Genomic DNA, 26,970 nt, shown 5'->3' on the forward strand with positions numbered 1-26,970 from the left:
TAATATAAAAAGACACAGAGGGTGGTGATCCAAACAATCTCAGCCATAGATCATCCATCCAACGCTACAAACAAGGGCGGGCACTCCCTGGTGGACTGGAACCTCTCGCGATCAGAAATCCAGCCAACGATCGAACCACGCTGGCGTACTGGAAGCTCTGGCGCTAAAAAAAAAAAAAGCTTTCCGCAAGAGAATTGAACGTAACCGCACCAGACGTGCGCCGACGCACGACGCACCACGCCTCCGTTGCCGTCACCACCGGCCTGTCGCCGCCGTGCTTCATCGCGCCAGCTGCGCCGATTCCGTCCAGCGCTTTTGCCAACAGCGACCACTGCCACTGCAGCAACGGCTGCCGTCATCCAGTCGTCGCGCTTCTGTCGCGCACGGTGATCGTCACCGTGGGGCGCCAACCACCTCCGCCGAGATCTCTGCGCCGCGGGGTGCCGGCCGCCGCCACTGCGCCATCGTCCGCCTTCCATCGTCGTCCAAACGTCCGGCCATCCGTCCACAAATCGACGACAGCCGCCTAAGGAGGAGCCAACGCTGCATCACTGCAGCTTCTTTTCAAATTTGAAGCCTGCAAAATCACAGGTTTGTTACAATTGCAAGACGCTTCCATTTATTTTGCAACAGATAGTTGCTATAGACATGCAGATTTTGAACAAAGTAATAAGTGCCTACCAAATATGAATCATACTCGAATTAATATATAGCTATATTTCATACTGCGCTTGGACGTAGTTCATAACTGAATAATAATTGATACTGCGCTTGGACTTAATTACCGCAGCTGTAATTGTGTACAGGCACCACTTCATTTGCAGCATCTACGCACTCTCTTCGAAGAAACAAGCTCCAGGTGCAGGGAGCTCCATTAAGCACCAGGTTAAATTAAATGACTCAATGTCAACAATAAAAATGTACTGCAATTGTAAAAACAGAATAAAGTTAATATCAAATCATTTCTGACACATAAACAGAACCTGGCAACGATGACATCTATTTTCTTATGTATCATGTATTATCGTATTAGTGCTAATTCTATGTTTTCCATGGTCAATATTTTCTGAGTATAATTTAAACCAGAGCCGTAGTTGTTGAACTAATTGTTACTTACTTTTCATACAGAGGAAGCACAGATCATAATGTCATCTTCTAGCCACCATCCATTGCAGGACATAACTAACACGAAAGTACAAGGTAGATAACATGAACCTATATTATGTCATTTATACAAGAACATTGTGAACCATTACACAGCTGCAGATCCTAATGAAGCCAAAAAGCAAAGAGATAGAGAGAGGTATGCAAGAAATAAAGATGACATTTCAAATCGCCGGCGCGAAGCACGGGAGTTAAAAAAAAGGCCAACAGACCCAGGGCTTGCTGAAAACACCTCACTGGTAGAAAAACAGGCTTCCGGTGAGCCCCATAAGTCGCGAAGCTATAGGAACCGCGACTAATGGGACCTTTAGTCGCGGTTCGGGAGGCGAACCGCGACCAAAGGCCTGGGCCCAGGGCGCTCGGTGGCCAGCCGGTGCACGTGGGGGGCTTTAGTCGCGGTTGGCCAGGCCAACCGGGACTAAAGCCCCTCCCCTATATATACCCATCCAACAGCCAACACTTAGCCATTTGGAGCCATTCTCTTCACAAACTTCACAAGTGGGTGTTAGGTTTGCTTTTGGTTCCTCTTATGCACATAAGGTGTTTGATGAAATGCCCCAAGAGTATGAAACAAACATGATATGAAGTGTTGGAGCCACACTTGAGCTTTCTCATTTATTTTTTCCTCCTCGATCGCGGTTAGCAACTTGAACCTTTGATGTGTCGTTGATAAAATATGCATGTGTGTGTAGTTCATTGTTTAATTTATATTGTTTGTAGCTAGTTAGTTTAACAAATGCATGATGGTTAATTATATATTTTATATTATATATTGTGCAGATGAATCGACAATGGATGTACGGTAACCGACTCTCCGGCGAGTTCAGTACGGGTTTGAAAGATTTCCTCGTAGTGGCTAATGCGAATAAGCAGGGGGGTTTTGTTATCTGTCCATGTGTTAACTGTAAGAATCAGAAGGGTTACTCTTCCTCAAGAGATGTTCACATGCACCTGCTTCGGCACGGTTTCATGCCAAGCTATAATTGTTGGACCAAGCATGGAGAAAGAGGGGTTATAATGGAAGAAGATGAAGAAGGGGATGATTTCATCGATGAAAGCTATCTTGCTCATTTCGGTGATACTTTCATGGAGGATGCTGAAGGTGAAGGGGAAGGTGAAGGGGAAGGTGAAGAAGAGGCACGTGATGATCCCGTTGATGATCTTGGTCGGACCATTGCTGATGCACGGAGACGCTGCGAAACTGAAAAAAGAGAGGGAGAATTTGGATCGCATGTTAGAGGATCACAGGAAGGCGCTGTACCCCGGATGCGATGATGGTCTGAAAAAGCTAGGCTGCACACTGGATTTGCTGAAATGGAAGGCACAGGCAGGTGTAGCTGACTCGGCATTTGAAAACTTGCTGAAAATGTTGAAGAATATGTTTCCAAAGAATAACGAGTTGCCCGCCAGTACATACGAAGCAAAGAAGGTTGTCTGCCCTCTAGGTTTAGAGGTTCTGAAGATACATGCATGCATCAACGACTGCATCCTCTACCGCGGTGAATACGAGAATTTGAATGAATGCCCGGTATGCACTGCATTGCGTTATAAGATCAGAGGCGATGACTGACATAGGCATCCCAAATGGGCCTGCCGAAGATAGTACCCGGGGTTTACTGAAGGCCCAATACCCGAAGAATAAAGAAGATTCGGGAGCCCAAGATATATTAAGGAAAGTTAGAGTTGTAATAGGAAGTGTTATTTGTAAATCTGGCGGGATGAGTTAGATACCGTCCCGGACTCTGTAACTTGTACAAAACGAAACCCTCGGCTCCGCCTCCTATATAAAGGGGGAGTCGAGGGACGAAGAGGCAATCGAATCATTGTTACAAACCCTAGTTTTCATAATCGTCGAGTACTTTTCGGCTGAAACCTTCGAGATCTACTTGCCCTCTACTTCTAACTAAACCCTAGCCTACAATCCATAGGCATTGACAAGTTGATACCTTGTCAATTGGCGCCGTCTGTGGGAACTAGAGGCGTAAGGATCTGATCTCGATGGCACGTTCAAGATCTTCGACATCATCAACCGCAAGCAACGCTATGGATCGAGGTAAACAGATCGCTGCTGGTCCTGTCGATTTTGTTCCTCACCCACCCTCCCGTTTGGATGCATATGCGTATCTGGCGGAGCCCATGGAGATGACGTTCGGAAGGTTTCACTTTCGCGTCGAGAAGGAAGGATCGTATCGTGTCGAGATTCCGATTTCGTCGGGATCGTCGGCGGTCGATTCCGATTTTTCAAGCTATGCATCGTCAACCGAGTCAGGAGAAGAAGAAACTTCGTCGACACGCTACGTCAGCACCAGAGCAAGAGAGAAACTCGCCAAGATCTTCAACGACATATCGTTTGAGTCATCTGCGGACTCATATATAAGCGATGGCTCAAGCGATGTCGACAGTTACGACTTCATCGACAAATCTATCACAGTGGGCAAGGTCTTCATCAATCTCAACGATGATGTCACCAAACCCAACATAGATCTGAATACAAAATATCATCAGGTTTATGCCATTGAGGATCAAGAGGAAACATCTGAGGCTTTCGACGATCTGGGAAATCCATACGTCGATCCCTCCAACCTGCGACAAGGCCTGGGCAACAAATATGTCGGGCCAGAGCCGCGAGATAGAGTTCAACTTTCACAAGCAGCGTGGGACAGAGCCGCGAGAGCTATGAACGGTACAGAACCAATGGCTACCACGGCCACACCAGAGGAATTACAAGCATATCAATATAGGCTCTCACGAGCTGCCAGAGAATTGGAAAAACAGACAGCCGAGTTAAACAGGAGAAAGGAGGCAGCTTCTGCATCCAGCAGGAGAAGGGCAGATCTAAGTCGATAATCTAGAACTTCGGGTGATAGCCACAGGGAGGCTCGGAACAGAGCAAGATCAAGGTTGCAACATATACCCGAGGCAGAAAGAGAGCACTTGGTCCAAAACCTCGACATGTCCTTCATGTCGATAGATACAAGAGGAAATATCATCCCTAAAACACCAGAGGCCGGGTATATGGCGACACATGCTTTTATCCTTGCATCTAAACCACCTCCAGGTGATCCAAGGGAAACACTATACAATATGGCGGTAGCAGGAGTTGGAGCTATGGGGACAGCGTTTGTATCAACGCCTCCCGAAGGAGCGGCACGGCAAAATAGTCCACGACCTGCAGCAGCAACAGCGGCAGCACCTGAAGGACCAAGTGGAGCAAGAGACACAGCAGCACAAGCAAGGGTCGATAGAGCGCGGCAAAGCAGAAGGGATCATCGGCAATCTCCGGAGCTTAATGACGAAGATATGTGCGGCCTGCCATGCTTCACGAGGAGAGTCCGAAAAACTCGAGTCCCCTCAGGATTCAAGTTACCCGACAACTTCAAGAAGTTCGACGGCCTTCAAGATCCAGAGGATTGGCTAGTTGATTATCTCGAGACAGTGAAGCTCACAGGAGGAACCAGGGCAACAGCTATGCAAAGCATCCAGGTGCATTTGAGTGGAGCCGCACGATCTTGGATAAAGAAACTCACTCCAGGATCTATCGACAGCTGGGAAAGTTTCGAGGATGTGTTCGTCAAGAACTTCAGATCCACGTGCAAAAAACCTGCGTCGTTAGAGGAGTTGAGAGCGTGTCGACAAAAGCCAGATGAGCCAATGAGAAAGTACATTCAAAGGTGGAATATCATCAAAAACTCGGCAGAAAATATATCTGACGAGAGAGCAATAGATGCGTTTGTCGCAGGAATCAGGCGTGGAGATTTTGTCGAGGACTTAGGAAGGACCAATCCAAAGACAGTATCTGCGTTAATGGAGATAGCAAACAGATGGGCAGATGGAGAAGACGCTGTCCACAACAAACGGCACAGGTCGCCAGAGGAGGACCGTGGTCGAAATTATCAACCGAGGCGACGATTTCCTCGGCAGTACCCGAACTATGACGCTCCAGGGCAAATTTCGGCAGGTTTCCGGGCAATCACAGGAGGAAGCAACGAGAGATGATTATCGGAGAAGCGATGAACAGCGAGGCGATAACAGGGATGATTCTCGCAACAACAGACAAAATAGCGGGCCTAGGTTCCCAAGGCCTTTCGTGTCCCCTGAAGAGATGATGAATGGGCCGTGTCAAATGCACTTTTTCCTCGACAGCAACGGTAAAAGACAGTCAGGACACCTGCAGAAAGACTGTCGAAATTTTTAGGCAATGCTAAGATATGCAGAGAACGCTAACGCGCGGGCAACACAGAGAAATCCTCGAGAACCCAGAAGCGAGATTCACTTGCCGCCTCCTCCCGCGATTACAGACGACAATCGGCATCAGCTCAGAATAGCGGCAGCACCTCCACCACCACCTTATGTTGATCCTAACTCCAACGGAGCGGTGTCAATGATTCAGAAGGGAAGGCCGTCCAATAGAGCTCGAGAAAGTAATCTCACGACAGGTGTTTATGGCAGAAAAAATGCCTCCACCAACAGTTGAGTATCTTAATTGGTCAGGACAAGATATTGGCTTCACAATAGCAGATCACCCGCAGCAAGTCCCTCGACCAGGGCAGTCAGCACTTATTCTGCCAGCAGTTATCGCAGGATTTGATGTCTCTTGAGTGTTCATAGATGGTGGCAGCAGCCTAAACCTTATGTATGCAGATACATTGAGGAAGATGAACATATCCTTAGCAAACCTGAAGCCAACAGACACAAGGTTCCACGGCATCACACCGGAGAAACCAAGTTATCCATTGGGGAAGATCAATCTCGACGTTCAGTTTGGGACCCGAGAAAATTACAGAATCGAGAGGCTGGAATTTGAAGTCGTGGATTTTCCGTCGCAGTACCACGCTTTGTTGGGACAACCAGCATATGCTAGATTTATGGCGGTGCCACACTATACATACCTGTTGTGGAGATTGCCTGGACCAAAGGGACCAATCACAGTTAAAGGAAGCTTTGCCTTAGCCGATAAATGCGACAAGGATTTTCATCGGCTATCAGAAACTTTCGGGATGCAAGCTGAGTACTTGGCGTCAAAAAGCATGACCGATTACGACGTACTGCCAGACGTTGGAAGGCCAAATAAAGAATCAACTTTCAATACCAAGAAAAATTCTAAGGAGGTGCAGATTCACCCGACAGACCCGAAAAAGACGACATCTATCGCAAACGACATGGATATCGCATAGGAAAGCGCGCTCGTCGAGTTCCTCCGTGAGCACTGGAAAATCTTCGCATGGTGTCCAGCTGACATGCCAGGAGTACCCAGGGAACTTGCCGAGCACCACCTAAACTTGGATCCATTAGCGAGACCAATCAAACAACCTTTGCGGCGTTTGAACCAAACCGCAAAGCTATGCTATCGAAGTAAATCGACCGAGGAAGCTGGTTTTATCAAAGAGATATCTCTGAAGCCACATGGGTAGCTAACCCGGTGATGGTGCCAAAGAAACACACGACAGTCCTTCGCATGTGCGTCGACTTTACGTGTCTCAATAAACATTGTCCAAAGGATCACTTTCCCCTCCGAGGATCGATCAAATTATCGACTCCACGGCTGGATGTGAACGTCTTTCCTTCCTGGACGCATACTCTGGTTATAACCAGATCAGATTGAAAGAAGAAGACGAGGCCAAAACAGCGTTCATAACACCTTACGGCGTGTTTTGTTACAGAACAATGCCTTTCGGTTTAAAAAACGCGGGAGCAACATACCAGAGGATGATGCAGAAGTGTCTGGCGACACAGATCGGGAAAAACGTGCAAGTGTACATCGACGATGTTGTCATAACGTCAAAAGAGGGGGCAACACTGATCGAGGATCTCAAGGAAACCTTCGACAACCTCAACAAATTCTGCCTCAAGCTGAACCCGACGAAGTGTTCCTTTGGCGTCCCAGCAGGAGAACTTCTGGGATTTCTAGTCTCAGCAAGAGGGATTGAAGCAAATCCCGACAAAATACAAGCTATCATAACAATGAGGAAGCCAACAAAGTTGAAAGAAATACAGCAGCTAACTGGGCGAGTCGCAGCTTTGAGCAGATTCGTCGCCAGGTTGGGAGAAAAAGCGTTACCATTTTACGCTCTAATAAAGCAAGGAGATAAATTCCAGTGGAACGAAGAGGCCGATAGAGCCTTCGAGGATTTGAAGCGCACAATCTCGACACCACCAATTCTGGTGGCGCCGAAGGAAAAGGAACCTCTCCTGCTGTATATTGCAGCCACGCCCCAAGTGGTGAGCACGGTGCTAGTTGTCGAAAGAGAAGAAGAAGGAAAACTCCACGGAGTACAGAGGCCAGTATACTTTATCAGCGAAGTTTTATCGCCATCAAAACAAAGGTACCCTCAGTACCAAAAGCTAGCATATGGAGTGCTCACAACAGCACGAAAATTGCGCCACTATTTTTCGGCACACCCGATCATAGTGGTCAATGAAGCTCCCTTGTCAAATATACTAAACAATCCAGAAGCTACGGGTCGTGTCTCCTTTGGGGAATAGAACTTTCCCTCGGGACATCACGTATGAAAAAAGAAAAGCAATCAAGTCGCAAGTTCACGGGACTTCATCGCAGAATGGATGGAGTTGCAAAATACAGGACCTCCAGATTTGTCGAGAACCTGGACCATGAACTTTGATGGGTCCAAAAGACTAGAAGGAGCTGGCGCAGGAGTAGTACTCATATCACCTGAAGGCGACAAGTTGAAGTACATCCTTCGGATGATGTTCCCTAACGCATCTAACAATGAAGCAGAATATGAAGCCCTCATACACGGGATGAAGATGGCGAAAGCTTGCGGTGCAACTCGATTAAAAATATTTGGCGACTCACAATTGGTGGCTCAGCAAGTCATGAACCAATGTGTGTGATCAATGATAGCATGATGGCATACAAGGAGGTGTACAACGAGCTCGAAAAGTTGTTTGATGGATGCGAAGTAAATCATATTAGCAGATTGAGCAACGACGAAGCCGACGTTCTTGCAAACATCGGGTCGCAATGCCTTGCAGTTCCGCCAGGTGTATTTTGGGAAGAGATAACAGAGAGATCTACAAAATCGACAAAATCAAAAAAGAAGGAGAAGAAACCCTCGGGGGCTACCAAGGAAAAGCAAGAGGAAGAAGAAGAAGAAGATCAGGACCTGGTCATGGTGATACAGATACCATGGATGCAGACGTACATATCGTACATCCTCAGGAAAGAAATACCCGATGATCCAGTTGAGGCAAGACGAGTAATTCGACGCTCCAAAGCTTTCACGGTGGTCAAAGGAGAATTGTACAAGCGAAGTATTTCAGGCGTCCTGCAGAGATGTGTCACACCCGAAGAAGGAAGAATAATTTTGAAGGATGTACACGAAGGAATATGTGGCCACCACGCAAGTAGTCGAGCTATTGCAGCCAAGGTTTTTCGGGCAGGATTCTACTAGTTGACAGCAATCGAGGACGCTAAGGAAATAGTAAGAACTTGCGACGCGTGTCAAAGATTTGCCGCAAAACCCCACTCTCCAGCAGCAGAACTAACACCAATACCATTGTCATGGCCCTTTGCCCAATGGGGACTTGATATGGTGGGCAAGTTACACAAATCCTGGCCAGGAGGAAAGGAGTACATGCTAGTAGCTGTCGACAAATTTACAAAGTGGATAGAAGCGAAGCCGATAAATTCACCAGATGGAGCATCCGCAGTAAAATTCATAAAAGGACTCGTCTTCAGATTTGGAGTGCCCCACAGCATCGTCACAGACAATGGCAGTAACTTCACATCCCACGAATTCAAAGATTATTGCGAAGAAGTGGGTATCAAGTTGCACTTCGCGTCAGTTGCACATCCTCAAACCAATGGGCAAGTCGAGAAAGCCAATGGCATCATCTGCAATGGCATCAAGAAACGCCTGTTAGGACCACTGGAAAAAGCTCGACAAAACTCGCAACAAGAACTACCAAGAGTGATGTGGAGCAACCGAACAACACCAAATACGACACAGAGACACCGTTTTTCCCTGGTCCATGGAGCAGAGGCAAGATACTACCAATAGAAATAGAGCACGACTCCCGCAGTCACAGTATAATGAAGAAACTTCCAAGATAGCATTGGAAGACGACATCGACGCACTCGACGAAGCTCGAGACGAGGTACTATCAAGGGTAACCAAATACCAACAGGACTTGAAGAATTACCACAGTCGACGTTTGCGGCCAAGATCTTTTCCGGTGGGAGACCTAGTTCTTCGGCTCACGCAAAAAAGTCATGAAAAACTCGAGTCACCATGGCTTGGCCCTTACATTGTCACGGAAGTAATCGGAGGAGGAGCATACAGGATAAAGGACAAGAAGACAGGGGTGGAGGAGCAAAACCCCTGAAACGTGGCGCAACTCAGGCGGTTCTACGCCTAGAGTCGAAATATAGTCCTTGTAAAACTTCAATGTACTGAAACGCCCGCGAGTTTTCAGACGCACTCTTTTCCTTTTTCGGGGCACCGAGTGGGGCCGAGAAAGGTTTTTAATGAGGCGGGCTCGCGGTGCTGCAATATAATAAAGATAGTGTCAATATAACTTTTCTTTATCGACATGCTCAAAGTCTTTGACCCGACGAATTTCAATATAGTTCATCGACAAAGAAAAGACTTGCCTTGGTACTAAAATACCTCGTGAGTCAACGAAAATACAAAATAGTACTCAATAAAGAAGCTCGGGGGCTGATATTCGCCATCAATACATATTAAATAAATGCCTTGGTTCAAAACCTCGCAATATACAAATACAGTAAATAGCCACCGAAACACTCGGGAGCTAGACAAATATAGAAATATAATGATTGCTTCACAATATAATCACAATCATGGGTTACAAAGAAGAGTTATCTACAAAGGAAGATAATTAGTCTTGATTCAGTATGTCATCAAGGGTAATTCTGTTTTCTTCAGGAGCAGCGCCAAGAAAATCAGCATAATGACCATCGGCAAAAAAGTCGGCATCCATCCGAAGAAGGTCTTCAATCATTTCTTCGGCTACAGGCGAAACCTTCGTGTTAATTCAGTCGACACCAACTCTTCGGCGCTTTACTTTCTGATGAACTTTCGCAACAACTTGGGTCAGGTCAAGATTTGAGTGGCAGATCTGAAGCATGATAAGAGCAAATCTGGCACCAGCTACCAGTTGAGCTTTGACAAAATCATGGATCCTGTGGGCATCCTTGAATTTCTCCATTAACTCGGGAAGAGTCTTTGGTTGAACGTTCCAAGGAAACATGGAATTATAAACCATGGACAGGGTCTTGGTACAGAAGTCAAGGAAGTCGCGAGTTTGAGAAGCGCGATCCTGAAATCTGACAATTTGGCGGGTCCTCTCTGGGGTAGCCCAAAACAAAGAACCATGATCAAGGGAAAGATTAACGAGGAGGTTCGTCCTAGTATTTACCCTCTCTTCTTCGGCAACAGCATCAGTAAAGGAACCTATTAAAACAACGGAGCAGAAAATTTTAAGAGACGTAGCATGAAGACGGAAGATATTGAGGTTGAAACAAGCATACCCGACATATCCGCACCAGCTTCATTCATCAACTCGAGCATGAAATTTTCTCGAGTAGTCGCCTTTTCAGCCTCGGAAGCAGTGATTTCCTTGGCAGCCACGGCCTCACGAGCTTGCTGAAGTGCAATTTTTTCGGCTTCAGATGACTTGCGAGATTTTTCCATCATCACAAGTGTTTGCTTCTTTGCATACTGAAGTTGCTGCCGAAGTTCATCCAATTCTCGCGGCAAGGAATCTTCGACAGGTGTAGCATCAGCAAGAGTTCTCTTTGAGCGAGAAGAAGAAGGCGAAACATTGGAAGGAGTGGAAGATGGAGTGTAGTTATCAAATACCAACTGAAATTTAAAAGACAACATCAATCAACAAGCAAAAGATAGAGTTTTCATTAATCTTTCGGAATAATTACAAAGGCCTTACAGTGGAGCTAACGAAGTACGTGTCGCCAAATAACTACTTTGGCGACAAGAGCAAAAGAAACAGAGAAAGAAAAACAAAGAGGCATGCAACTAGACCTCCGGCCTTGATGAGCTAGGAGTCGAAGCTGGTTTGATCCCGAGATAAGCCAAGATTTTCTTCGTGTTGGGCTTGGCTGCCTTAATCAGGGACCTCCATCTGGATTGCTCTATTTGCTCGGTGTCGCCAACTTTCGTCCAGTCAACAGTCTGTTGGCTGTCAGCAACTAGAGCAACAGTGCTTTCGACAGCAATCTTCATGTTCTCCTGACGCATCTTTAGTCCAAGATCTTCTGGTGAATTGAAAGTCTTGGCAAGGGTAAGGAAAGTCGGGGGCTCCTCTTTCTTCGGGAAGAAGTAGGGGAACAGCGCCGACAATCCTGCATTCGCATTGGCCACGCCTTCACGAATTTCGGACCCATGAAGCTCCAGATAAGTAAGTGCGTCAAGGAGAGGGTCATTGACAGGATTCTCCAGATCAAAATCTTGGTTTGTTTGGTCTGTCAAGGAAACAAAATGTTGGTCAACAACAAGAAACAGCGGTTCTCATAAAAAATAGAAGGGATCAATAATATTACTGTGAGTGCGTCGACTTTGTGATTTCAGGCGCTTGAGGATCCCCTGCTCACGAGAAGCTTGTGCAGCTTTATGCTCGTTTAAGGCAGATCCAGCATCCTCAAGTCTTTTCTGCAGTTCCTCAACACTAGCAGCTTTTGCTTTGGCTTCATCAGCCTCGGCTTTGGCTTCGCTAGCAACAAGTTCGGCCTTCTTGCGAGCCGCCTCACTTTGCTCAAGTTTTTGAGCAAGTGCGTCGGCACGTTTGTTGGCCTCTGCAAGTTTCTCTATCGAGATATAAAAAAAAGGGGAGAAGAAAGATCAAAAATCGAGACAAGCAACAGGAGCAAAAAGTCAAGAAAAAACGGCAAGTATAAAAGTTGTTACCTTCGGCTCTGCTAGCATACTCACGGTACCCAATAAATTGGGATCCGATTCGGAGAAGCTCTTTGATCATGGGCTGTTAAAGAAGAACATAGCAAGAGAAACATCGGCATGAAAAAGAGAGTGAAGGCGTGAAAAAGCAAAATAGAAAAAATATAGATATCGACAAACTTACATCATCTAAGAGCAGAGTCGACGAGCTGCCCAATTGAGGGGCAGGTTCATCAATTGTTTCAATCCTTGTCCTTTTTGGTGAAGGAGCAAGGGGGCTTGACGGCGGAGTTGTGGTGACGACGTTTCGTTGAGGAGGCGAGGATTCTTCTCCTTCAACTAGCGTGTCTGAGGCAAGTACAGTATGTGACGTGCTTGTCCGAGGAGCCACGTCAACAGTTGGTATTTCTTCCTCGTCATCACTGTTGATCAAAAATCGGCAGCATAAAAAGTAAGACAAGATAAACACCTCGAGCACAGAAAAAGGGAGAAATAAAGGTGACTTACGAGCTGACGAGGGATTCAATATAAGGATCATAAGCTGCCTTCGGATGAGAAGGAACAACTTTTTCAGCCTTAGAAGTGCCAGAATCCTCGGCATCATTCCTTTTCCTTTTGTTCCTTGGGGAAACAGCAGGAGGAAGGGATTGCGTCGACTCGGCGGCTTGATTCAACTTCTTTTTCATGGGAAGCCGCAGATTTGTGAGAACCCGCGACTTCACTTTCAGGAATAGAAGAACCTTGGGTGTCTTCGGCAACGATAACTTTGTTCTTCGACTTCTCCATCCTCAGGAAGAGGAGGAAGGGAAGCCATAGTAGGATGGTTCTGCAAGAAAATAGCGACAAAAGAAAAAATTAGAGAGATATCAATACAATGAGATGCAAGGAAAGTTCGGAACAAGACAGAAACTCGAGAAGACAAAATACCTCGGGGAGAGGATTGGCGGAGCTGTATGGTTCCACGCGACAAGAGGAGGGAATAGGATCCTTCTTGGCCAAGCGGGAAACTCTTCGAATCAACTTCTCCAAGTCCTTTGCAGAAAGATCACTGGAGACTCTATTGGCGTCGTTTTCTCCGGAATACGTCCAAAGGGGATTTTTGCTAGCCTGAAGAGGCTGCACTCTAATCCTAAGGAAGTAGGCAGTGATTTGAACACCAGATAGTTCTTTGCCTCGAGTATTTTGAAGCTGATGAATACGAGACATAAGTGCTTCTGTCGCCTTTTTCTCTTCTTCGGAAGCTTCAGCGTCCCAGGAACGGCGGCGCTGAATTTTGGCACTTCCGTCGAAAGGGATTATGTTGTGTTCCACAGAGTTGGCACTTTCTTCGTGAATGTAGAGCCATCTTTTGTGCCATCCTTGGACAGAATCAGGAAACTTGACGTCAAAATAATCAACGTCAGTTCGGACACAGATAACAACGCCGCCTATGTTATAGGTGGCGTTGTGGGAGCCATTGCGGCGGAGGCAGAAAATGCGTTTCCACAGAGCCCAATTAGGAGGGATTCCAAGGAAGCATTCGCACAGTGTGATAAAAATGGAAATGTGGAGGATGGAATTAGGGGTCAACTGGTGCAGTTGAATCCCGTAAACAAAAAGAAGGCCGCGGAGGAAATCGTGAATTGGGGCCGAAAGGCCGCGGATGAGGTGATCAACGAAACTAACCCGGTACTACATTTGAGGGTTGGGGTACCTTTCTTAACTGGGAAAGCGCATGGCGTCTTCTTTCTTCATCAGGCCAAGCCTCTTCAGCGTGTTGACGTCCTGGTTGGAGATTTTAGATCTCTCCCACTCAAGATCTTCGGCGGCCATCTTGGACTCTGGAGTGCTGTGGCGAGTGAGTCGCGTGCGCGGTGGCATCAACGGCAATGAAAAAAGCAATGTTCGTGAGTGCGGAAGATCAGAGAGAGTTGGGCGCAGGGGAAGTTTTTGCAAAGGGGAACAGATGTGCGGCGCAAGCGAAGGAGTGAACGGAGGTTGAAGAAAGGTTTATATAAGAATCAGGCGAATCAATGCACCGTTGGATGAAGAAATCGTGTGGTGAAAAAAGATCTTCTAGATAAAAGGGTAAAATGGTATTTTTACTGAGATAGGCGTTACTGTACGTGCGCCAGAAAAAGCGGAGGACGTGTGTCCCCCACTTGCACGACGTGTCAACGTGGTGGAAACAATGGACCCACAAGGCAGAAAAATCACGACTATTAACAGAGATGAAGTAAATTTGGTTAAGGGAAGCATGCCGATAAGAAAAATAAAAGAAGATTGGCGACAGGAGAAGTTATTAAATACTTCGGGAGCCTTTGATCAAATACAAGTTTTTGCCCAAATGCTCGGGGGCTACTTCGATAAAAAGTAAAATTTCGAGTATGGCAATATAGAAATTGCGGGAGCCTACAACCAAGCACAAGTCCTTGGCTGTAGCCTCGGGGGCTACTCCCATCGGGAGCGCTGTTCGCGCACCCGAGAGATAAAAAAAAAAGAAGAAGAGAGATCATATTGGGAAATAATGACAATATAGCGACAAGGTGGACTAAAATATTGAGCCTACAACCAAGCACAAGTTTTTGGTTGTAGCCTCGGGGGCTACTCCCATCGGGAACGCTGTTCGCGTGCCCGATGAAATTAACAAAGAAAAGATAGAAAAGCAAGAGAGTATATTTCGAGTTATAATTAACTCTACATATACTCCCATCGGGAGAGCAATATAAGTCATATTTGACTCGATAAAATGTGCCATTCCAACAGCCGGAAAAGCACTCGACAATATATTCTCAGAACGCCAAAGTTGTGATCAATTTCTGAATGCCGCAAATTTGCGAAGGTAAGACCCCAGATCCGTTCTGCTGGGCGTGGCATCGCCGAAGACTGCGCTCTGCTACTTTTATCCGTATCAACAGATACGAAGAAAAATCCTAACGGACGCGTTAGGTACTCGATAAATTTGACTGGGACTCGACAGAATGGTAAGACCTTAAGCGGCACCTGTCGAAGTTTACACCAGTATCCCGGAATCATGTCCTGGGACGTGATCTCGAAGTAGGTTTTTGCGGATTGCCACTAGAGCAGTTAACTAGTACCTGATCCGTCAGATGAACTAGCCCCAACTACCAGTATCCCTGTACAATATAGAATTTTATGTGAAGAAATATAAAAAAGTTAAAGCTCTCGAGTAAAAATAAACAGTGGAGATTTTCCCTGATTCTACGATTCAAGCAAAATCTCGGGGGCTACTGACATAGGCATCCCAAATGGGCCTGCCGAAGATAGTACCCGGGGTTTACTGAAGGCCCAATACCCGAAGAATAAAGAAGATTCGGGAGCCCAAGATATATTAAGGAAAGTTAGAGTTGTAATAGGAAGTGTTATTTGTAAATCTGGCGGGATGAGTTAGATACCGTCCCGGACTCCGTAATTTGTACAAAACGAAACCCTCGGCTCCGCCTCCTATATAAAGGGGGAGTCGAGGGACGAAGAGGCAATCGAATCATTGTTACAAACCCTAGTTTTCATAATCGTCGAGTACTTTTCGGCTGAAACCTTCGAGATCTACTTGCCCTCTACTTCTAACTAAACCCTAGCCTACAATCCATAGGCATTGACAAGTTGATACCTTGTCAATGACCCTGGTGACGATGTTGAGGGCCAGAAACCCAGGAAGAGGGTTCCCGCCAAGCCGATGTGGTATGCTCCTATAATACCACGGTTGAAACGTCTGTTCAGGAACAAAGAGCATGCCAAGTTGTTGCGATGGCACAAAGAGGACCGTAAGTCGGACGGGGAGTTGAGACACCCCGCAGATGGAACGCAATGGAGAAAGATCGACAGAGAGTTCAAAGATTTTGCAGCTGACGCAAGGAACATAAGATTTGGTCTAAGTACGGATGGCATGAATCCTTTTGGCGAGCAGAGCTCCAGCCATAGTACCTGGCCCGTGACTCTATGCATCTACAACCTTCCTCCTTGGTTGTGCATGAAGCAGAAGTTCATTATGATGCCAGTGCTCATCCAAGGTCCGAAGCAACCCGGCAACGACATCGATGTGTACCTAAGGCCATTAGTTGATGAACTTTTACAGCTGTGGGGCAGACCTGGTGTCCGTGTGTGGGATGAGCACAAAGAAGAGGAATTTGACCTACGAGCGTTGCTTTTCGTAACCATCAACGATTGGCCTGCTCTTAGTAACCTTTCGGGACTGTCAAATAAGGGATACAATGCATGCACACACCTGCTTACATGAGGTGAAAGTGTACATTTGCCAAATTGTAAGAAGAACGTGTACCTTGGGCATCGTCGATTTCTTACGAAAGGTCATCCAAAGAAGAAAGAAAGGCAAGCATTACAACGGCAAGGCAGATCACCGGCCGAAGCCTGCGGAACACACTGGTGCTGAGGTATTTGATATGGTCAAGGATTTGAAAGTCATCTTTGGAAAGGGTCCTGGCGGACAATCAGTTCCGAAGGGAGCTGACGGGCACGCAGCCATGTGGAAGAAGAAATCTATATTCTGGGAGCTAGAATATTGGAAAGTCCTAGAAGTCCGCTCTGCAATCGACGTGATGCACGTTACGAAGAATATTTGCGTGAACATCCTAAGCTTCTTGGGCGTGTATGGGAAGTCAAATGATACAAAGGAAGCACGGCAGGACCAGCAAAGTTTGAAAGACCCTGATGACCGGCATCCGGAACGGTTTCAAGGTCGTGCCAGCTACGCTCTGACCAAAGAAGAGAAGGTCATCTTTTTTGAATGCATGAGCAGTATGAAGGTCCGTCTGGATTCTCGTCCAATATAAAGGGAATAATAAACATGGCGAAGAAAAAGTTCCAAAACCTGAAGTCTCACGATTGCCACGTGATTATGACGCAATTGCTTCCGATTGCTTTGAGGGGGCTCCTGCCGGAAAATGTTCGAGTAGCCATTGTGAAGCTATGTGCATTCCTCAATGCAATCTCTCAGAAGGTAATCAATCCAGAAGTTCTACCACGGTTACAGAACGATGTGATCCAATGTCTTGTCAGTTTCGAGTTGGTGTTCCCGCCATCCTTCTTCAATATTATGACGCACCTCCTGGTTCACCTAGTCGATGAGATTTCCATTCTCGGTCCTGTATTTCTACACAATATGTTCCCCTTCAAGAGGTTCATGGGAGTATTAAAGAAATATGTTCGTAACCGTGCTAGGCCAGAAGGAAGCATCGCCAAGGGCTATGGAAATGAGGAGGTAATTGAGTTTTGTGTTGACTTTGTTCCTGACCTTAAGCCGATTGGTCTTCCTCAATCGCGGCACGAGGGGAGACTAAGTGGAAAAGGCACGACCGGAAGGAAATCAACGATATGTATGGACGGCCATTCTCTGACTGAAGCACACCACACAGTTCTGACCAATTCCAGCTTGGTGGCTCCGTACTTTGAGAAACACAAGAATATTTTACGCTCGGACAACCCTGGGAAGCCTGAATCCTGGATTAGGAAGGCCCACATGGAGACTTTCGGCAGTTGGTTGAGAAAACATTTAATGAATGACGATCATGTTGTAGATCAGCTGTACATGTTGGCCAAGACACCATCTTCGACTATAACGACTTTCCAAGGGTACGAGATAAATGGGAATACATTTTACACGATCGCCCAAGATAAAAAGAGCACCAACCAAAACAGTGGTGTCCGCTTTGATGCAGCAACCGAGAATGGGCAAAAGGTCACATATTATGGTTACATAGAGGAGATATGGGAACTTGACTATGGACCCTCCTTTAGGGTCCCTTTGTTCCGGTGCAAATGGTTCAAGCTAACAGGAGGTGGGGTAAAGGTGGACCAGCAATACGGAATGACAATGGTGGATTTCAACAATCTTGGTTACCTTGACGAACCATTCGTCCTAGCGAAAGATGTCGCCCAGGTTTTCTATGTGAAGGACATGAGTAGCAAACCGAGGAAACGGAAAGATAAGAAAACGATCAGTACATCATGCGATGATCCAAAGCGCCACATTGTTCTTTCAGGGAAAAGAAACATCGTGGGAGTGGAGGACAAGACAGACATGTCAGAAGATTATAATATGTTTGCTGAAATTCCGCCCTTCAAAGTGAACACCGACCCAAGCATTAAGTTAAATGATGAGGATGCTCCATGGATACGGCACAATCGTAAGCAAGCAGGGACACAAGGGAAGAAATGATGTGTAATAATTTATTGTACCAAACTTTGTTGAATGAATCATGTGAATTATATTACCCGTGATGTGTTTAGTGTCCATGTTCGAATGATTCAATTGACTCGAGATAGCACTGATGATACCTGCTGGTAGGTTAGAGTGGGTGCGGTGGAAGCCATGAGAGAGTGATGAGAGATTGTAGAGATGTGATAATGCAGGCCAAGCCGGGCTACATATATGTAGTGACAAATGGCGGGAAAAATGGGAGCGGGAAGACAGGAGGCGGGAAGAAAGTGGCGGGAAGAAAGAGGCGGGAAGAAATTGGCGGGAAGAAATTGGCGGGAAGAAAGAGGCGGGAAGACAGGGAAGAAATGGCGGGAAGAGGGGGTCGGCGGAAAGACAGAGGGGGTCGGCGGAAAGACAGAGGTGGGAAGAGGGGGTCGGCGGAAAGACAGAGGCGGGAAGAGGGGGCCAACGAGAAGACAGAGGCGGCCGGGAAGAAATTTTGAATTGAATTAGTTTTATTTTTATGAATTTTTTGATAAATTGTATTTTTAAAATTTTGAATTGAATTAGTTTTATTTTTCTGAATTTTTTGATATATTATTTGTATTTTTAAGATTTTGAATTGAATTATTTTTATTTTTATGAATTTATTGATATATTATTTGTATTTTTAAGATTTTGAATTGAATTAGTTTTATTTTTCTGAATTTTTTGATGTATTATTTGTATTTTTAAAATTTTGAATTGAATTAGTTTTATTTTTCTGAATTTTTTGATATATTATATGTATTTTAAACATTTTGAAATGAATTAGTTTTATTTTTCTTAATTTTTTGATATATAATTTGTATTTTTAATATTTTGAAATGAATTAGTTTTATTTTTCTGAATTTTTGGATATATTATTTGTATTTTTAAAGTTTTGAATTTAATTATTTTTATTTTTCACATTTAGAAAACGAAATAATTTCGAAAAAGGCCTTTAGTCGCGGTTGGCCAGGCCAACCGCGACTAAAGGTCGTTTTCCTTGAGGAACCTCAAATGGGCGAAAAAGGCTTTAGTCGCGGTTGGGGTCCCCAACCGCGACTAAAGGGTACCTTTAGTCGCGGTTGGGGACCCCAACCGCGACTAAAGGGGTCCTATAAAAACTCGCCGCGCGAACCGCCACGGCACTTCTTCTTCTCGCGCGATCCAGAGTGCTTTGCGCTCCTCGACGCCGCCGCCCTCGACGGGAAGCTCTACCGCGCCCGACGCCCGCTGCTGCCGCCACACGCCGACGCCGTCATCCGCCGCCGACGCGAAGCTCGTACGTCGCCGTCGTCCGCCGCCGCGCGCGCCTCTCCCCGGCCTTCTCTCACTTCGATCGCGCGCGCCGCCACACTACCGCGCCGCCGCGCGCTGTTTCTGGGCGCCCCTTGACGCCGCCCTCGACGCGCTTGCTCTCCAGCGTTGCGCCGCCGCCGCCACACGCCGCGCCGCGCCGCCGGCCGGTTACCGCCGTCGATCCGGAGCCACCGGCCAGAGAGAAGGGGGCCGGGGCGACCCGCGGTGAGAGAGAGAGAGGAGATCAGAGAGGCTGCCCCGGCCGTTTTTTTTTAGTTTTTTTTCTTGTTAAAAATATGTGTGTACTAAAATTTCACTTAAAAAGGAACTAATTAAAATTTGACTTAAAAAACTAAATAATTGATACTTAAAATTTACTAAATATATAATTGAGACTTAAAATTTTGAGACTTAAAAAACTAAAAAAAGACTTAAAATTTGAGACTTAAAATTTGAGACTTAAAAATTTGAGACTTAAAATTTGAGACTTAAAATTAACTAAATAATTTGAGACTACAATTTGACTTAAAAAACAAATAATTGAGACTTAAAATTTAAGACTTAAAATTAACTAAATAATTTGAGACTACAATTTGACTAAATAATTTGAGACTACAATTTGACTTAAAAAACAAATAATTGAGACTTATAATTTCCCCACCGGCGCCACACAGACAGGGGGAGAGGGAGGCCGGCGGCCGGCCGGGGGCGCGCGCCACACACGCACACATGCAATCGCTAGGGCGGCGCCCGCCGGCGCCCCAGCCCCTCCAATCTCTCCCGGCGCACACACGCGCTCTTCCGCGACACCCTCTCCCACCCCTTCCAGCTCGCCGGCCCCCTCCTTTTGGCACCGCCCTTTCGCCACCGCCACCGCCCCCCTTCTTCACTTAATTAATTTGTTTTTACTACATGTTTTCAGGACTGACATATGGCGGACGATAGAGCTGACCCGATTCTGGACAACTATGATCCGGACCTTGAAGACCATATGTTCATTGACCCACAAATCGTTAATTCATATGTGTTAGAACACCACCCCGACGACGTGGAGGATGACCTGTGGCGGTTTTTTAGAAAACAGGAACTCAAAAGTGATATTCTATTTCCTTACCATTTTGGGTGAGTGTTTCTGTCTTGAGCACATTCTCTTTTGTTTACTCCATGCATGGTATGTGGCTAATCGATGAGTTATGCATGACTGTGCATGTATCGTGTCCGCAGGTTCCACTGGATTCTTATGGTAATTCAATTTCACACCTCCACAGTTCTCGTCCACGACTCTCTGAATATGGATCCGGCGCTTTGGGCCGACATGAGAAAAATGATGCAAAAGTAATTATTTTCATTCATTTGCGCTCTATATCGATCGGCCTATTTCGTTCATCATTTCCTAATATCAAGTAACTAATTAATAACTCTCTTGTTCATTTAATTTTCTTTGCCTCGTAGGGTTTGGAGATGGTTCGTAGATAAAAAGGTCGGTGAATTCAAAAAAGAGCTACAATTTAAAATGGCAGTGCGGACGACTGGGGATATTCAGCCACCGGGGACCAATCTATGTGGATACTATGTTTGTGAGAGGATCCGGAGATACTGCAATGAGCGGGACCAGAAGTGTGAGAACAACATCATGAGGAATAACCTCCGGAAGACGCTTAGTCTAGAAGCTCGCTTCCGACCACTTCAAGAGGAACTAGCTGGATGGTTGGCGAGGGAAGTCATCGATCCTAGAGGAGAACACCATTACGATGACGTAGAACTTCATATGCACTAAATTATGGATGGAAACTTGTTCAAAATTGTATATGGTCATCCGATATTGAATATATATTGTATATGGTCATCCGATATTGAATATATATTGTATATTCCTCTTGAATTCTTTTTGGTTCTAATTTCAAATTTGTTTGAAATTGTACATTCATATGCATGTATGTAGTACCGTAGGATATGTGAAACTCCTTCAAAATTAAAACCCAAAAGAAATAAAACAATACAAATTAAAAAGAAACCAGATTTAGGGGGAGGGGGGCTAAACCCTAAACCCTGCGGAGGCCTTTAGTCGCGTTTGGCCAGAAGAACCGCGACTAAAGGTCCTCCGCCCTGGCGCTCGCCTGCGGCCCACGTGGACGGGCCTTTAGTCGCGGTTCGTAAGGAACCGCGACTAAAGGGGGGGGCCTTTAGTCGCGCTACTTTGGTCGTGGTTGCGCAACCGCGACTAATGGCAGTTGCCAACCGCGACCAAAGGCCCTTTTTCCACCAGTGCCTTATGTCATTCTCAAACTACTAGGCACATCGATGTCACCCAACAGCAGTACAGAGCACCTGCAGGTAATGTGTTCTAATATGTTCCTATATTGCAAAATTATATACGGAATTCTGATATTTTTTTTGAGAATGTAATTGTAGGTAAGGATCCAATAGTTGAGCAAACCAAGCCATCTATGATGACCACTATATCTAATTCATCACAATTATTAGGTGCAAAATCTTTGTTAAGTGTGGACAATGAGTCCAAAGGTATGTAACATCAACCTGTTATCACCAGAATTTGACCGGATCAGAGGTGGGCCGCGATTGGAGATGGGCTTGAAGGATATACATGGAAGGAATACATGAATCGGCCTTATATGCAAAGTTTGGGCTAGTTTGCCCGTGTATCTGTAATATAGTAGGATACGTGTCGATTAGATAGAGTTTGGCTCGTGCCCGGTTGGGATTATTCCCACGTTAGAAAGTCTACGGACTATAAATATGTATCTAGGGTTTATGAAATAAACAACAATCACGTTCACCACAAACCAATCTAGGCGCATCGCCAACTCCCTTGTCTCGAGGGTTTCTTCCGGGTAAGCATCATGCTGCCTAGATCGCATCTTGCGATCTAGGCAGTACACGTTTATTCGATGTTCATGCGTTGCTCGTGCTGAAACCTTGTTGATGGCGAGCAACGTAGTTATCTTAGATGTGTTAGGGTTAGCATTGTTCATCGTATCATATGCTGTCGTCGTGCAACCCTTAGACGTCTAGCCGCCCTTACACCTATCTTAGGTGTAAGGGCGGCACCCCGCTTGATCATTATTTAGTAGATCCGATCCGTTATGATTGCTCCTTGTTCTTCAAGGATTAGTTTAATATCTGCATAGTTAGGCCTTACAAACGGGTTGAAGGATCCAGTGGCGCGTAGGGTGTAGTTTGCTAGCCCTAGACAGGATGTTCCGGGGATCAACTTCGTGTTGGTTTTTAGGCCTTGTCTAGGGTCGGTTTACGATCACCGTGCGTGGCCGCCAGGCTCAATCACGAGTAGGATGTTCCGATTATGTGGTGAAAACCCTAAATCGTAGTAGGTCGTTTTAGCTTTATATTGATCAAGCAGGACCACCATATATTCGTACACCTCGTACGGATCATGGGTGGATCGGCTCTTTGAGCCGATTCACAGGACAACCTGAGAGCCGATCGAGGCTCGTATTTAATGTTTACGTGTATGCCATGCAGGAAACTAAGCGAGGCACATCCATCACCTTCCTGACCAGGTATAGGTCAGGTGGCACGCCCTTGCACCAGCATCGGACGTGCGTGCCGAGTCTTTGCGGGCCGTCGCTCGGAGGGACCAGGGCCAGCCGCGATCTGGGAGCCTCCCGGCTCTACTGTGTTGCCCGTCGCTGCTCGCTGGTGGGTTTCTGACCGCAACACATTCTGGCACGCCCGGTGGGACAGTCTTCGACATCAACCGCATCGCCATCTACATCTGAGATGGCGGAAGGCACTCCAGTCACGTACGAGGATCTGACCGAGGAGCTCAAGAAGAAGTATGACGAGGTCAAAGCAATCCTCGAAGCCGACCTCATCGGCTCTTTTCATAGAACCCGCTCACATGGCATCAGGTGGAAAGGGTTCTCACCTGAAGGCGCGCTCGATGGAGTGGACCTGTCCGCCCCGTCAGAAGAACGCACCAGGTCTCTGCGTCAGGAGATTAACTTCATGGTAGCTCATTCGCTACACCGCCATTCTGAGAGCCTGGTGAACACTTTGGAGCGTGTCGCTCTTCGGGTGATCCAGAAAATCATGAGGCATCAGTACTCTCCGTCGGGACCAGCTCTAGGGACTCACCAAGGAGAGACGCCACTCCAGTCCCGACCGCCGCTGCCATTCGCGTTGGCAGCACCAGAAGTGCCGAATTCACCGGCATACGCCGTTGACATGCTGGAATGCACGTACCCTGGGAGGTGCCAGCCAAGATTCTCGTTCAACATCAACATGGTAGGACTTGGGCGCCACCCTGGTAAGGACAGAGACGAGGGCAGCTGCTCTCATAGCGAGGACAAGGAGGAAGCCGTTCCACGCGATCGGCTCCGACACTTCCAAAAAATCCTGGTTACAATCAAGATGAAGGCCGATTCCAGAAATCGGCCCGTATTATCCTTACCACACGTTCTCCCTGTATTTAGTGTCGACCTCACAGGTGACGGAAAGCTAGGGTATGGGTTTACATCGGCTGATGAGCTAGAAGAAGTCGACATCGGTCCTGGGGATAAGCCGCGACCAACTTTTATCAGCAAGAAGTTAGATCCACATCTTAGGGGTCAGATGATAGCTCTGTTAAAAGAATACCCAGATTGCTTTGCATGGGATTACACAGAGATGCCTGGGTTAGACAGGAGCATCATTGAACATCGGCTCCCCCTTAAGAAGGGATTTCGGCCGTTCCAACAACGAGCACGTCAGATGAAGGCCGAGTTCTGGAAGAGGTCAAGAAAGAGATCGAGAAGATGTTGGCCGCCGGGTTCATCGAGGCCATGCGGGTATGCTGAATGGATCTCAGTGTCGTTCTGTAGAGAAGAAGGACGGCCGATGGCGTGTGGCCATCGATTTCCGAGATCTCAACAGAGCCACTCCAAAAGATGAATATCCGATGCCTGTGGCAGAAACGTTGATCAATGCAGCTGCTGGCCACAAGGTGTTGAGCTTCATGGATGGCAACGCCGGCTATAACCAAATCTTCATGGCTCCAGAAGATATACACAAGACCGCATTCAGAGTACTGTGGGCGTAGGGCTTGTTTGAATATGTAGTCATGACCTTTGGGTTGAAGAATGCTGGTGCAACGTACCAAAGAGCCATGAATTATATATTTCACGACCTGATCGGCAAGTTGGTGGAAATCTACATCGATGACGTGGTAGTCAAATCTGTCTCCATGGAGGGACACTTGGATGATTTGCGATGCATCCTAGACCGAACTCGAAAGTTCGGACTGAGAATGAATCCAAAGAAGTGTGCTTTTGGTGTGACGGCCGGTCAGTTCCTAGGTTTTCTGGTTCATGAACGGGGAATTGAGATCGGCCTGAAAAGTCAAGAGGCAGTGCGTACCATGCAGCTGCCCACCACGAAGAAGGAGCTCCAACGTCTTATCGGCAAGATCAACTTTGTCCGACGATTCATCTCTAACCTGTCAGGACGAATCGAGCCGTTCATAGCGCTGGTGAAAATTAAATCTGATGACGAGTTTCACTGGGGGCAGAACAGCAGCAGGCGTTTGATGAGATTCAGCGGTATCCGACAACGCCACCTGTGCTAGTTCCGCCCCAACAAGACAGGCCGTTCTATATCTACTTATCAGTAGCTGACACGTCCATCGCTTCGGTGGTGGTGCAACTCTATGAGGGTGTTGAAAAGGTCGTTTTCTACCTCAGCAGAAGGATGTTGGACGCGGAGATAAGGTATCCTGAGGTCGAGAAGCTTTGCCTTTGCCTGTTCTTCACCTGCACCAAGCTTCATCACATCCTTTTGACGACAGAGATCATCGTCATATGCAAGTCAGACGTTGTCAAGCACATGCTGTCGGCCCCTGTTTTGAAAGGCCGACTTGGTAAGTGGATGTTTGCGTTGTCGGAGTTTGATCTTCGGTATCAGCCTGCGAAAGCAGTCAAGGGACAAGCGTTGGCCGATCTTATAGCTGAACGGATTAATACTAATATAGCAGCACTATCTGTACGTGCATGGGCTATGTTCTTTGATGGATCGGCTTGTGACGATGGTTGTGGCATCGGCATTCTGCTCGTGTCGCCTCGGGGGGCAACATATTCTTTCGCCATCAGGCTATTGATACGTCCAATTTGCATCACTATTTTATATCATAATTTGCTGTTATTCATTGATATATTTCATATTGGGACACAATACTTATGTTATTTCATCTATTTTGCATGTTTCATCATTATTGGAGGATCGAACACCGGAGCCAGGATTCTGCTGGAAAAAGCACCGTCAGAACGCAATATTTCGGAAGATCAACTCTGGAAGGAAATTATACCAAAAATCCTATTTTTCAAGATGACGAAGGAAGCCAGAAGGAGGAGCCAGGAGCAGCCAGGGTGGGCCCACACCCTAGGGCGGCGCGGCCCAGGCCCTGGCCGCGCCGGCCTATGGTCTGGGGGGCCCACGACCCTTTTCGCCTCCTTTTCTTCGCCAAACCCTTCGTCCCGAAGACCTAAGCCACAGAGGGTACCTCGCGAAGACTTACAGCCGCCTCTGCGGGGCGGAGAACACCAGAGAGAAAAGAGCTCTCCGGCGGGCAGGAATCCGCCGGGGAAATTCCCTCCGGGAGGGGGAAATCGACGCCATCGTCACCGTCATCGAGCTGGACATCATCGCCATCACCATCATCATCATCTCCACCATCATCACCGCCATCATCACCGCTGGACACCGTCACCGCCGTAGCAATTTGGGTTTGATCTTGATTGTTTGATAGGGGAAACTCTCCCGGTATCGATCTCTGCTTGTTGTTGATGCTATTGAGTGAAACCATTGAACCAAGTTTATGTTCAGATTGTTATTCATCATCATATCACCTCTGATCATGTTCCATATGATGTCTCGTGAGTAGTTCGTTTAGTTCTTGAGGACATGGGTGAAGTCTAAATGTTAGTAGTGAACTATGGTTGAGTAATATTCAATGGTGTGATATTTAAGTTGTGGTGTTATTCTTCTAGTGGTGTCATGTGAACGTCGACTACATGACACTTCACCATTTATGGGCCTAGGGGAATGCATCTTGTATTCGTTTGCCAATTGCGGGGTTGCCGGAGTGACAGAAACCTAAACCCCCGTTGGTATATCGATGCGGGAGGGATCGCGAGGATCTCGAGTTTAAGGCTGTGGTTAGATTTATTCTTAATTACTTTCTTGTAGTTGCGGATGCTTGCAAGGGGTATAATCACAAGTATGTATTAGTCCTAGGAAGGGCGGTACATTAGCATAGGTTCACCCACACAACACTTATCATAACAATGAAGATTATTTAGCCGTATGTAGCGAAAGCACTAGACTAAAATCCCGTGTGTCCTCGAGAACGTTTGGAAATTATAAGTAAACAAACCGGCTTGTCCTTTGTGCTAAAAAGGATTGGGCCACTCGCTGCAA

General features: G+C 46.6%; 1 long non-coding RNA gene across 1 annotated transcript in view; it reads right to left on the bottom strand.

The window, feature by feature from the left end:
- The window catches only part of LOC127326923 (uncharacterized), a 59,293-nt gene continuing 32,323 nt past the window's right edge, over positions 1-26,970 (bottom strand). Inside the window, exons 2-5 of the long non-coding RNA XR_007868215.2 lie at positions 21,809-22,077; positions 1,118-1,396; positions 682-923; positions 1-577 (exon numbers count right to left, since the gene is read on the bottom strand). This is a non-coding gene — a long non-coding RNA (uncharacterized lncRNA). The remainder of the gene's footprint in view (positions 578-681; positions 924-1,117; positions 1,397-21,808; positions 22,078-26,970) is intronic.

Source organism: Lolium perenne, chromosome 1 (assembly GCF_019359855.2).
Source record: "Lolium perenne isolate Kyuss_39 chromosome 1, Kyuss_2.0, whole genome shotgun sequence".
Classification (NCBI taxonomy): Eukaryota; Viridiplantae; Streptophyta; class Magnoliopsida; order Poales; family Poaceae; genus Lolium; species Lolium perenne.